The sequence below is a fragment of the Hemitrygon akajei genome, chromosome 19 (genome assembly GCF_048418815.1).
Source record: "Hemitrygon akajei chromosome 19, sHemAka1.3, whole genome shotgun sequence".
NCBI classification, from domain to species: domain Eukaryota; kingdom Metazoa; phylum Chordata; class Chondrichthyes; order Myliobatiformes; family Dasyatidae; genus Hemitrygon; species Hemitrygon akajei.
The window spans coordinates 10,756,935-10,770,215 of NC_133142.1; the positions used below are offsets into that span (position 1 = coordinate 10,756,935).

Sequence of the window (13,281 nt, forward strand, 5' to 3'; positions counted from 1 at the left end):
GGTCCTGGCTCTGTGTTCTGTGTTCCTGTGCTCCAGTCCAAGGCTCCGAGGAGGTTCCAGTCTATGTCCAAGTCCAAGTCGTAGCCTAGGCCCTGAGTCCTGGTCTCGTCCAGGGCCAGTGTCTGTGTCCAGCTACGCCTCTCCCGCTTCTGCTTTGCTCTCCCTTGACCTAGGCTCTGCGTTCCTGCTCTCCCTTGATCAAGATCAAGTCTGAGCTTCATGTCCTCGTCCAGCCCTGGAGTCCCGTGTCCAGCTGTGGAATCCTGCCCCTCATGTCCAGTCCTGTTGCCTTGCCAAGTCCAGTCCTCACCATGGATCTGGAGTCTGAGCCCAAGTCAAGACCTAGGTTCCGGGTCCCTGTCCAGTCTCTGGCTCGGAGTCCTTGCCCACGTTCCTAGTTCCTTGTTCCTCGTCCAGGTTCTACTTTCCTACTCTAGTCCTAGCCCATGCCTTGTCTCCTAGTCTTGTTCCGGGCCTGTGTCTTGTCCAGTGTAATTTCTTCCCCACTTCCCTTGCTTTCTTGATACACCTAGTCCTCTCCCTAGTACTTCAGTGGCTGTGTCTTGCATTTGGGTCTGTTCCCAATGCCCACCTTATGACAGAAGGTGGTCAGAGTGTAAGATAATGTGGGGTGATCAGATAGAGATGTATATAATCATTACGGGCACACTAGGATCAAAATGCATCATCCTTTCTCCAGAGTTGAGGACTCAAGAGCGAGGGTGACACACAAAATGCTGGCAGCCTGAAACATCCACTGTTTATTCTCTTCCATGGATGCTGCCTGACCTGCTGAGATCTTCCAGCATGTTGAATTTGCAGCATCTGCAGAACTTCTTGTGTTTAAGGACTAGAGGGGATATGTTTAAGATGAGAGTAGAGAGAATTAACAGCAACCTGAGGGGTAATGTTTTTACCCGTATGGTTGTTCACATATGGGATGACCAGCAATAGGAAGTTGTTGAGTGAAGTACATAAACAATATTTAAAATTTACTTTAAAATAGGAGGGGACAAGAGGGATAAGAGCCAAGCACAGGCAAACAGGACAGGACTAGCTTAGATGGGAATACTGCTGGTATGGACCAGTTGGGCTGAAGGGCTTTTTCCATGCTGTATTGACTCTGATACCACGTCACACAATACAAGGATGAAAACAGCCACACTTGTGTTACATGGAACTAGGTTGCAAATCAGCCTCGATAGCATTGGACAGTGGATCAGGGTCGATGGACTGAAACATCGAAATCCTACAGCACAATACAGGACCTTCGGCCCACAAAGCTGTGCCAAACATGCCCCTACCTTAGAACTACCTAGGCTTACCCATAGCCCTCTATTTTGCTAAGCTCCATGTAGCCATCCAGGAGTCTCTTAAAAGACCCTATCGTTTCCACCTCCATCACCGCCGCTGGCAGCCCATTCCACGTACTCACCACTCTCTGCACAAAAAAACTTATCCCTGACATCTCCTCTGTACACTCTTCCAAGTACCTTAAAACTATGCCCTATCATGCTAGTCATTTCAGCCCTGGGAAAAAGCCTCTGACTATCCACATGATCAATGCCTCTCATCATCTTGTACACCTCTATCAGGTCACCTCTCATCCTCCACCGCTCCAAGGAGAAAAGGCCGAGTTCACTCAACCTGTTCTCAGAAGGCATGCTCCCCAATCCAGGCAACATCCTTGTAAATCTCCTCTGCACCCTTTCTATGGTTTCCACGTCCTTCCTGTAGTGAGGCGACCAGAACTGAGCACGGTACTCCAAGTGGGGTCTGACCAGAATCCTACATAGCTGCAACATTATCTCTTGGCTCTTAAACTCAATCCCATGATTGATGAAAGCCCTTCATGTTTCAGTGTTTCTTTGTGGACTTGCTTTTAGCTTGTGCTTGATCAGTCAGCAGGAGGAAGGAGCAGGGGACCAAGCAAGGAATTAGGTCGGGTCATTATTTGCAAGCTGATCTGTTGACCTTCCTCCGCTGAGGTCCCCCCCACAGGGAAAGATTAGTAAAATTCAGGACCCCTCAGGGAGGAGAAGCTGGCAGTAGATCCTAAGCTCCTTAAAGTGTGACATCCGAAATGAGAGACAGGAGTATGCCGCTAGATGAGTGGCATGCCGGCAGTTTCAAACTCCCAGGAGTGCACATCTTGCACAAGCTCTCGTGGTCCCAGAAAACATCCTACACGTTGAAGAAAGGAGCTGGAGTATGCACGTCAATCCTTACAACTGTCTACAGATGTGCAGTAGCGTGCATCGTAACATGCTGCATCACTGCCTGGTCCGGAAACTGCACTGCAGTGGAATGGAAAACTCTACAACAGGTTCTCAAAACTGCCCGGTGCGTCACTGGCACAAGCCTACCCACCATCGAGGACAGATATACATAAAGATGCCGGGAAAGGCCAGCAGTAACGTGGCTCACGGGCTATTTGTCCCACTCCCATCAGGGAGGAGGCTACATAGCATCCACACCAGGACCACCAGAATCAAAAACAGTTACCATCTCCAAGCAGCAGAGCTGACCAACTCCGCCACCCGCTAACCCACCCCATCACCACTGCTTTATCATTTCCTGTCAGAATCACCTCATGTGCAGACTCCTGTATCTAGCATCTCTTTAGGTACTTACAAACTATCTTTGCATTTAAGTTATCTGATGTATTTATATTTATTTTGTTTTTTATTATTGTGTTCTTTATCTTATAGTGTTTTTTTTAGTGCAACACACACAAAATGCTGGAGGAACTCAGCAGGCCAGGCAGCATCTATGGAAAAAAGTACAGTCGGCATTTCGGGCCGAAACCCTTCGGCCAATTATGTCGACTGTAGTTCCGGAGATGCTGCCTGGCCTGCTGGGTTCCTCCAGAATTTTGTGTGTGTTGCTTGGATTCCCAGCATCTGCAGATTTTCTCTTGTTAGTGTTTTTTTGTGCTACACTGAGTGCAGAGTAACAATTATTTTGTTCTCCTTTACACTTGTGTGCTGGAAATGACGTTAAACAATCTTGAATCTTAAACAATCTTGAATGGTCAGTTGCAGCTTCCTGCAATGGGACATTTATCAAAATGGCAGACGGGTGTAAGAGCCCAGTTAAAAGGTTGGGCGTGATTGATATCTCTCGGGGTTGCACTGTGGGGAAACACTTGTCTGTTGTCAGTTCACAGCCTTACATGACTTCCCTTCCGGATCTGGCTGATTGATGAAGTGCAAAGCAAAACGTTGTGGAAGTATTGTCTCTCAGCGGGAATGAGGAACGGTTAACCTTTGCTTTTACGCGGAGAGTACACAAGCTGAATGCTTCAGAGAAAGCAATCTGTCATCCTCGAGTCCTTGATCAGCATTATTTTCCTCCTAACAATGACTCCTCTGGAGGTAACATCTCTGGCAATTTTTATTCCTGAAATATACACTCCCTGGCCGCTTTATTAAGTACACCTGTGCACTGAAGAAGGATTTCGGCCTGAACGTCAACTGTTTACCCTTTTTGACAGATATTCCCTGACCTGCTGAGTTCTTTCAGCATTTTGTGTGTGTTGCTTTGGATTTCCAGCATCTGCAGACTTCCTTGCACCTGTACACCTGCTTGTTAGTCAATTATGTGGCAGCAACTCAAGGCATAAAAGCATGCAGACATTTGCTGTTGCTCAGACCAAACGTCAGAATGAGGGAGAAATGTGATCTAAGCGACTTTGACCGTGGAATAATTATTGGTGCCAGGCGGGGTGGTTTGAGTATCTCAGAAACCGCTGACCTTCTGGGATTTTCATGCGCAACAGTCTCTAGAGAATGATGCAAAAAATGAAAAAAAAACCTCTAGTGAGCGGCACTTCTGTGGGAGCAAACGTCATTTTAGTGAGGGAGTTCAGAGGAGAATGGCTAGACTGGTTCAAGCAGACAGGAAGGTGACAGTAATTCAAATAAGCATCTGTCACAACAGTGGTGTGCAGAAGAGTATCTCTGAATGCACAACACATTGGGTGAACTATAGCAGCAGAAGATCACAAATATACAACGTGTGCCCACTTTACTAGGTAGAGGAGGTTCACAGGCGATGTGCAGGATGGGTTTTTGACACAGAGTGGTGCTGCCTAGAATTCACTGCCAGGAGTGGTGATAGAGGCTCTTACGTAAGTACGTTGATATGCAGAGAATGGAGGGATATGGACTAGTGAAGGCAGAAGGGACTTTGTGTCACTGTCTTACATAGTTCGGCACAAATTCCATTGGCCAAAGGGCCTGTTTCAGTGCAGTACGTTCTGCAGTTCATTTGCAGGATTTATGACGTTAGAAGGGTGTGGATTCAACTTCCAAATTTACTACCTACCTATCTTAATCAGAAACAGAATTGGGCTCATTATCATCTGCTTGTGTTGTGTAATTTGTTAAGTTAACAACAGCCAGCAGTACAATGCAATACATGATATAGAAAGAGAAATAAATAAGCAAATCAATATATGTATATTGAATAGATTAAAAATAGTGCAAAAACAGAAATAATATATTAAAAAAGTGAGGTAGTATTCATGACTTCAAAGTCCATTTAGCAATTGTACTTCAGAGGGGAAGAAGCTGTTCCTGATTTGCTGTCTGTGTGCCTTCAGGCTTCTGTACCTCCTTCCTGATGGTAACAATGAGAAGAGAGTATGCCCTGGGTGATGGTAGCTGATTAATTTTACAACTTTCTGTAGCTTCTTTCGGTCCTGTGCAGTAGCCCCCCACCCCATACCAGGCAGTGATGCAGCCTGTCAGAATGCTCTCCACAGTACATCTATAGAAGTAAAGTGTTTTAGTTGACAAACCAAATCTTTTCAAACTCCTAATGAAATATCTTTCCTCCTTTATAGCTGCATCGATGTGTTGGGACCAGTTTAGAACCTCAGAGATCTTGACACCCAGGAACTTGAAATTGCTCACTTTCTCCATTACTGATCCCTCTGAGGACTGGTTCGTGTTCCCTAGTCTTTTACTCTTCCTGAAGTCCACAACCAGCTCTTTCGTCCTGTTGCAACACCACTCAACTAGCTGGTAGATCTCATTCCTGTACACCCTCTCATCTCCTTTCTAGGGTCTACCAACAATGGTTGTATCATCAGCAGATTTATAGATCCTATTTGAGCTATACCAGCCACAGAGTCAATATAAAATATAGAGGGAGTAGAGCAGTGGGCTAAGCACATACCCCTGAGGTGCAGCAGTGTTGATCGTCAGTGTGGAGGAGTTATTAATACCTGTCTGCAGAGATTGTGGTCTTCCAGTTAGGAAGTTGAGGATCCAATTGCAGAGTGAGGTTCGGAGGCCCAGGTTCTCTCACTTATTGATGGGGACTGTGGGAATGCTGAGCTAGTCAACATACAGCATCCAAACATAGGTGTTTTATTGTCCAGGTGATCTAAGGCCATGTGAAGAGCCATTGCTAATACCATTAACAAAGCTAGCAACCATACATTCCATGCCTCCAACCAAGTCATTTTAACCCCTTGCTGAACAAGCGTCCATCTCCCTCGGCCTTAAACAACTACCTTTGTTCAGCTTAGAAAAGACCCGCTTTGCAACCTGAAAGCACTGATCTGTCAAAGGAAAATTTAACGTGATTGAAAACGTTGAGGGAATGATGTCAAATAAAACAATGGATAGACAGAGTGGCAAGATAATGCCACAATGGAATTGGAGAGATGCCACTATTTCACAACCACATCATTTTGTTGGGTTTCGTTGGTAATAAATCCTCAAAAGCAATGTTGTGGCTCACCTCAGAAGAATAAAGCTGACAAAATAATAAGGAAGATGAATTTGGATTTTGTCTAACAGAGATGGGAGTGACTGATGGGCAGCCCTGACCACAAATAGCTCACTAATCAGAGTCTGTAGGAAAATAATTGGGATCAAAGTGGGTGTGTCAAATTTGCCCTTGAAAATATCACCTCCAGCTGCTTGTAGCTGCTGGAAAATTTTACCTCTCAGCTATGTCAATTTGACGTGCCAAGTAATTTATGGTGCTAACAAAAAAAAATTGTAATAGCACTTGTTTCTTTATCTGAACCATTTTTCACTTCCCTATCGTAACTTTCCCCCCTTTTTTATTACTCTGATGTGACAGTTTGTGTTTAGCTGAACTTATTCAGCATGGGTCAGTTGGTGCCTGATCCACAATTTATGGAGCTGACGGGGTTTTTGTTGAGATAGGAACAGGACACAGCTGCAGATGACTGGAGCCCTTTCACTCCTTGTCTCTCCTGGGCCTCGTCTAGCTGAAGTGGATCGCAGCATCTACTGACCCAGAGAGAATGGCGGACTCAAGCCCCTTGATGGAATCCCTCTTAACATGTCCAGAGGTCTGCAGGAGCCACAGATTATCTTCATGCTGTACAAAATGAGGAGGAGATTTTAAGACTGCTCAGCCTCCTCCCTATGTATCTATCTGTACTTCTTGCTGCCTCAGTAATGCAGCCAACATAATCAAAGCTCTCACCCTCCCTAGACATTTTCTCTTCTCTTGAAATTGGCTACACATGTCGATAAGATGTTTAAGAAGGCTCATGGAATGCTTGCTTTTATTAGCTGAGGCGTTGAGTTCAAAAGACAGGTGGTCACGTTGCAATTTATAAAACTCAGGTTTGGCCACATCTGGAGTATTGCGTACAGTTCTAGTCACCCCACTACAGGAAGGATGTTGAGGCTTTAGAAAGGCTGCAGAAGAGGTTCACCAGGACACTGCCTGGTTTAGAGGGCGTGAGCTATCATGAGAGGCTGGATAAACTTGGGTTGTTTTCTTTAGAGTGCCACAGGCTGAGGGGAGATCTGACAGAGGTTTATAAGATTATGCGAGGCATAGATAGAACACACAGGGAGTATCTGCTTCCCAGGGTTGAAATGTCAAACACCAGAGGGCATGCATTGAAGGTGAGAGGGGGTAGGTTCAAGGGGGATGTGAGGGGTAAGTCTTTTACTCAGAGTGGTGGATGCCTGGGATGTGCTGCCTGGAATGCTGGTAGAGGCAAATACATTGAGATTTTTGGCTAGGCACATGAATGTGAGGAAGATGAAGGGATACGGACATTGCATTGGTTGGAAGAATTAGTGTTTGTGTGTCTTTGATGAGCTTTTTAGTTGGTTTGGCACAACATTATGGACAAATTGGCCTGTTCCTGTGCTGTATGTTCTATGTTCCTCTCCTTCCATTGAGTAGAAGATGTAAAAGTTTGAAAACACATACCAGCAAGCTCAGGGACAGCTTCTCTCCTGCTGTTACATAACTATAGATGGTTCCTGAGGATGATAAGACGGGCTCCTAACCCCACATCCAATCTCACCATGGCCTTACATCTTATCGTCTACCTGCACTGCACTTCGTCTGAAACGGATTACAATATCCCGTGTCAAAAACAAAATATTCTGCATTTTGTGGAGGAAAATGGAGAGTGAATATTTCATCTGGATTGAAAGAAACAGGAGAGATAGCCGGTAAAAAGGTGAAGGGAAGGCGGGGGGAAGAACAAGGGCTGACAGGTGATAGGTGGAAACAGGTGAGAGGATCAATGGGTGAATTGAGACACTTCATTGTGAACTCTGACCTTGATTTTTCGTTGTATTACCCTGACGTACTTAAGTTTTCAAATAAGACCATAAGATATGGGAGCAGAATTAGGCCGTTTGGACCATCGAGTCTGCTCCGCCATTTCATCAAGGCTGATCCTTTTTCCTTCTCAGACACTTTCTCCTGCCTTCTCCCTGTATCCCTTCATTATTTGACTAATCAAGAATCTATCAACTTCTGCCCTAAATATACCCAATGACTTGGTTTCCACAGCCACCTGTGGCTATGAATTCCACAGATTCACAGAAATGATTTGTATGAATGGTATGCAAAACTATGTCTTTCAAAGTTCCTCAGTACATGTGAGAATAGTATTCCAATTCCATTGAATTCAGCCTTTGTCTGAACTCCATTCGCCCGTATCGGTTCAAACACAAGTCAAGTTGTGCTTATTATCATGTGCATAATTACGGTTGGTATAGGTACAACGAAAACGTTGCTTGCAGCGCATCACTGGTACATATGTACAGATGACAGAATATAAATTTTACAAGGCAGGCAACAGAGGGTAAAAAAGATGGTGCTGAAACCAGACCTTACTGCAGACAAAAGAGACAGAGGTACAATCATGTAGTGCAGGAGGTCAAAGTCCAAGTCAAATTTATTAGCAAAGTACATATATGTCATGTGGGGTTTATCTCGTTGCAGACATGCACATGAAAATAAAGAAATACAGTAGAATATACAGAGTCGTGGAATCACGGAACATAACAGCACAGAAACAAGCCCTTTAGCCCATCTAGTCCATGCCAAACCATTTATTCTGCCTAGTCCCATTGACCTACACCTGGGCCATAGCCCTCCTTATCCCTCCCATCCATGCAGCTATCCAAACTTCCCTCAAACATTGAAATCAAAATCACATCCACCACTTGGCAGCTCATTCCATACTCTCACCACCCTCTGAGTGAAGAAGTTTCCGCCCATGTTCCCTTTAAACATTTCACTTTTTACCCTTAACCTAACCTCAGTGGAAAAAGCCTGCTTGCGTTTACCCGACCTATACCCTCATAATTCTGTATACCTCCATCAAATCTCCCCTCTATCTTTTACCTTCTATGGAATAAAGTTCTAATCTATTCAATCTTTCTTTATAACTCAAATTCTCCAGACCTGGCAACATCCTTGTAAATGTTCTTTGTACTTGTTCAATCTTATTGAAATATCATTTCATATGAAAAAGAATATATGATTAAAGACTGACTCCCAATGTGCAAAAGAAGACACAATTTGCATACAGTATTTTGGTGCCCCCGCCCCCCTTTACAAAGGTAGAGCGTTCCTATGAAAACTTTCTTAAAGCGAAATGGCGTAAAGCGAAGAACCATTAATTTATATAGGAAAATTTTTCGTAAAAGTGAACATCCTCTTTGTAATGCGAAAACAAAAATGTGGAACGAGTTTCCAGTAGAAGTGGTAGAGGCAGGTTCGATTTTGTCATTTAAAAAAAAATTGGATAGGTATATGGACAGGAAAGGAATGGAGGGTTATGGGCTGAGTGCAGGTCAGTGGGACTAGGTGAGAGTAAGCGTTCGGCACGGACTAGAAGGGCTGAGATGGCCTGTTTCCGTGCTGTAATTGTTATATGGAAAACAGGTTACTAATGTAGGTCTTTTGTAAAAGTGAAGTGGCGTAAAGTGAACATTTGTAAAGCGGGGGACATCTGTATACAGTTTATATATATGTGTGTGAGTGATAAATAATAGAGACCTTGAGTTGTAGAATCCTTGAAAGTGTGCCTTGGTTGTGGAGACAATTCAGAGTCTGTAGCATTCTCTTGCTAAGGAGGATCAGGGTAGTGCGTGTGAGCTCAAGAACCTGATGTTGTTGGAAAGTTGCTGAAACTGGTGGTGTAGGACCTCTATATTCTTCATCCACTGCCTGACACTTTTGCTTTCGAAAGTTTTAAAGTTTATTATCAACACCGAATGCTTTCAATGCTGAGGGACTGTCTTTCGGATGAGACACACTTAACAAAGGCCTTATCAGCACTGTCAGGTTGCTGTAAAATATCCCATATGGATGAAGTGCAGGCGTCTTCTCTCCACTACCCTCTCCATCTTTCATTCCCGCATTCGCTATTAGTAAAACACATTCATATCTGGTCATTGTCATGGAAACTTGCAGTGCAACTATTGTGCTTCCTCCCTCTCCAAATATGTTTCACTGACTGTAAAACATTCTGCGACATAAGACCAAAAGACATAGAAGTCGAATTGGGCCACTCGGCTTATTGAGTCAGCTCTGCCATTCCATCATCAACCCCATTCTCCTGCCTTCTCATAAAATTTGCCACACTTACTAATCAAGAATCTATCAACCTCCACTTTAAATATATCTAATGCCTGTCCTCCACAGCTGTCTGTGCCCCTACGTGGGGTCTACTGACCTCTTGGTTACTGGTAGGGGTCCATTGCATAAAAAAGGTTGGAAAACTCTGCCTGCAATTTCTCCTGATCTCAGCTCCAAAGGGACGTTCCTTTATTCTGAGGTTATGCCCTTTGGTCCTTGACTTCCTCACTATAGGAAGCATTCTCGCTGCATCCACACTATCTAGGTCTTTCTGTATTCAATAGGTTTCTGAAAGGGCTACATGCGGTGCTATAGAAATGTCACCTTTGTCTTTCTTCAATGCCTCTTTATAAATTCTCCCGTCCTTCGTATATTTCAAAATTCACCAGGGATTTTTTAAAAAGTGGGCTCTTGGAATTTCTGCAGTTTACAGACACGTTCCTTCAACATAAACAAAGAGTTTAATTTCCTCACAGAAGGCTCGACTGACTGAGGTAACTGCCCTCCCTATACCAGTGCAAACTTATATAAAAATCACATAAAGAATCTAGATGGAAAGTTGAAGATGAGCCAACACCAACAGTCAAGTATAGCCACAATTATAGCATAGAACAAATCTTAGGTTTATTGGTGGATTATTCTGTTATTCGGCACAACATTACAATGAATGGTGCTGGAATTAATGTGAAAACTATTTCCAGTCATCAACATCTATCTAAGAAGATCTGCAATTCCATAGCCCATATCATAACCTTAGGGTGTTGTGGAGTAAGCTCCCACAAACTGCGAAGTGATGACATCTGATTTTGTTATTCAGTGATAGGTTTTGGCCAGGACACTGTCTACCTATCAGCTCCTAGCTTCTTACATCATCCCCCCACTCACCCACCTATCCCCTCAACTGGATTCACCTATCAGCTCACAGCTTCTTACATCATCCCCCTCACCCACCTATCCCCTCAACTGGATTCACCTATCAGCTCACAGCTTCTTACATCATACCCCTCACCCACCTTGTCCCCTCATCTGGATTCACCTATCACCTACCAGCTTGTACTCCTTCCCCTCCCCCTCCCCCATCTTTTATTCTGGCACTTTCCCCTTTCCTTTCCGGTCCTGATAAAGGGTATCAGCCTGAAGCACCGACTATTTATTCCCCTCCATAGATGCTGCCTGACCCGCTGAGTCCTTCCAGCATTTTTTGTGCGTTGCTCAAGATTTCCAGCATCTGCAGAAACTATTGTGCCTGTAATGCTTTCTGAGGCAGTCCTTTTCAATATGGATTGAAAATTTATGGGAATTTTCGGTCCATCTTGAAAAGGAGCTGGTGGTGGAACATGCTGGTACAGCAGTTTAGTGCAGCTGCCTCATATCTCCAGGGGCCTGAGTTTGATCCTGACATTGAATCCTCTTTCTGGACTTTACAACTTCTTTCTATGACAATATGAGTGGTGCTCTGTTTACCTCCCACATTCCAAAGATGCACTGGGCAATTAGTTGCCTATCAGAGGTGGAGAGGGCCAGCAGCTTTAAATTCTTTGACATTATATCAGAGGATCTGTTCTGGGACAAGTGCATACGTGCCATCACAAAGCGCCTCTACTTTCTTAGAAATTTGTGTAGATTCGACACATCATCTAAGCTTTGATACACTTCCCGAGATGCACGGTGGAGAGTACCCTACCAGTTTGCATCATGGCCTTGTATGGATACACCAAAGCTCAGGAAAGTTGGCCTAGCCCCTCACAGGCAAAGCCCTCCCCATCAATGAGCACATCTCCAAGGAGTCGCATACATCATGAAGGATCTCCACCATCCAGGCCACGCTCTCTTCTCGTGGGGCAGGAGGTACAGGAGCTTCAGATCCCACACCACCAGGTTCAGGAACAGTTATTACCCTACAACCATCAGGTTCCTTAATCAGCGCGGGTAACTCCACTCATCTCAGCACTGAACTGATTCCACAACCTATATTTATTTGCACAATTTGTTCTCTTTTGCACAGTGGTTGTATGTCAGTCTTTGTTTATGTAACACAAAGTACACTGCAGATGCTGTGGTCAAATCAACACGTATAAACAAGCTGGATGAACTCAGCAGGTCGGGCAGCATCCGTTCAAATGAGTAGTCAACTTTTTGGGCTGAGACCCTTTGTTTATGTAGTTTTTCATTGGTTCTATGGTATTTTATTTTCTTGAGAATGCCTGCAAAAAGTGAATCTCAAGGTCATACATGGTGACATAAAGGTTCCTTGATAGTAAAACTACTTTGAACTTTGAGAAATACAAAACATCACCTCTCCTCCTGATAGTGAAGTTGGACTTGGTTTATCATTGTCATGTACTGAGATACAGTAAAATGCTTTTGTGTGCATGCCATCCAGAAACATCATTCCATACATAACTACATTGAAGTGGTACATAAAGGAAAACAAAAACCGAATGCAGAATAAACCACACACTTCAATTCCACAGACCACTCCAACTCCGATATGTCTGTCCATGGCCTCCTCTACCGTCAAGATGAGGCCACACGCAGATCGATGGAGCAATACCTTATCTCCCGCCTAGGTAGCCTCCTACCTGCCGGCATGAACATTCAACTCACAGACCTCCGTTGATACCCCTGCCCCCCCCTTACCCCATCCCTATCTATAATTTTAGTCTGGTTCTCTTTCTCTCTCTTTTCCCCCCCTCACTATAATCTCCCTCCAGCACTACCTTTCTTTCTCTTTTATTTCCCATAATTCTCCATCTTCCCCCTAGCCCATTTCCCTCCAGCCTATCACTTCCCAGCTCTCTACTTCATCCCTCCGCCCACTTCTTATCCCCCCCTCGACCATCCCATGTTACTTCACTCCTGATGAAGGGTTTCAGCCCGAAACATCGTCACTACCTCCTCCCATAGATGCTGTCTGGCCTGCTGAGTTCTGCCAGCATTTTGTGTTTTTATTTACTTCCAGCATCTGCAGATTCACTCATGTTGCAGAATAAAGTGTTATAGTTACAGGGAAAGTGTAGTCCAGGTAGACAGGAAGTTGAAAATGCCATGACAAGGTAGACTGCAGGATCAAGAGTTCAACTTTGTCATACAAAGTGGTCCGTTCGTGAGAGAAAGCAAAAAAAGGAAGATGAGTTTTATATGTCTCATGTACATTGAAACTTGGAAACATACAGAGAAATGTGTCGTAAACACAAGAAAATCTGCAGATGCAGGAAATCCAAGCAACACACACGAAATGCCGGAGGAATTCAATGGGTCAGGGAGCATCTATGGAATGGAATAGATGTCGATGTTTCAGGCCGAGACCCTTCTTCAGCTACAGCACAGTCTGAGGGTGTGCTGGGGGGCAGCCGACAAGTGTCACCATGCTGCCAGCACCAACACAGC

At 44.4% G+C, this 13,281-nt stretch overlaps 1 long non-coding RNA gene across 2 annotated transcripts in view; it reads right to left on the reverse strand.

The window, feature by feature from the left end:
- LOC140741738 (uncharacterized) overlaps positions 1-13,281 on the reverse strand; it is a 109,275-nt gene that overhangs the window by 71,187 nt on the left and 24,807 nt on the right. The gene's annotated exons all lie outside the window — the stretch shown is intronic.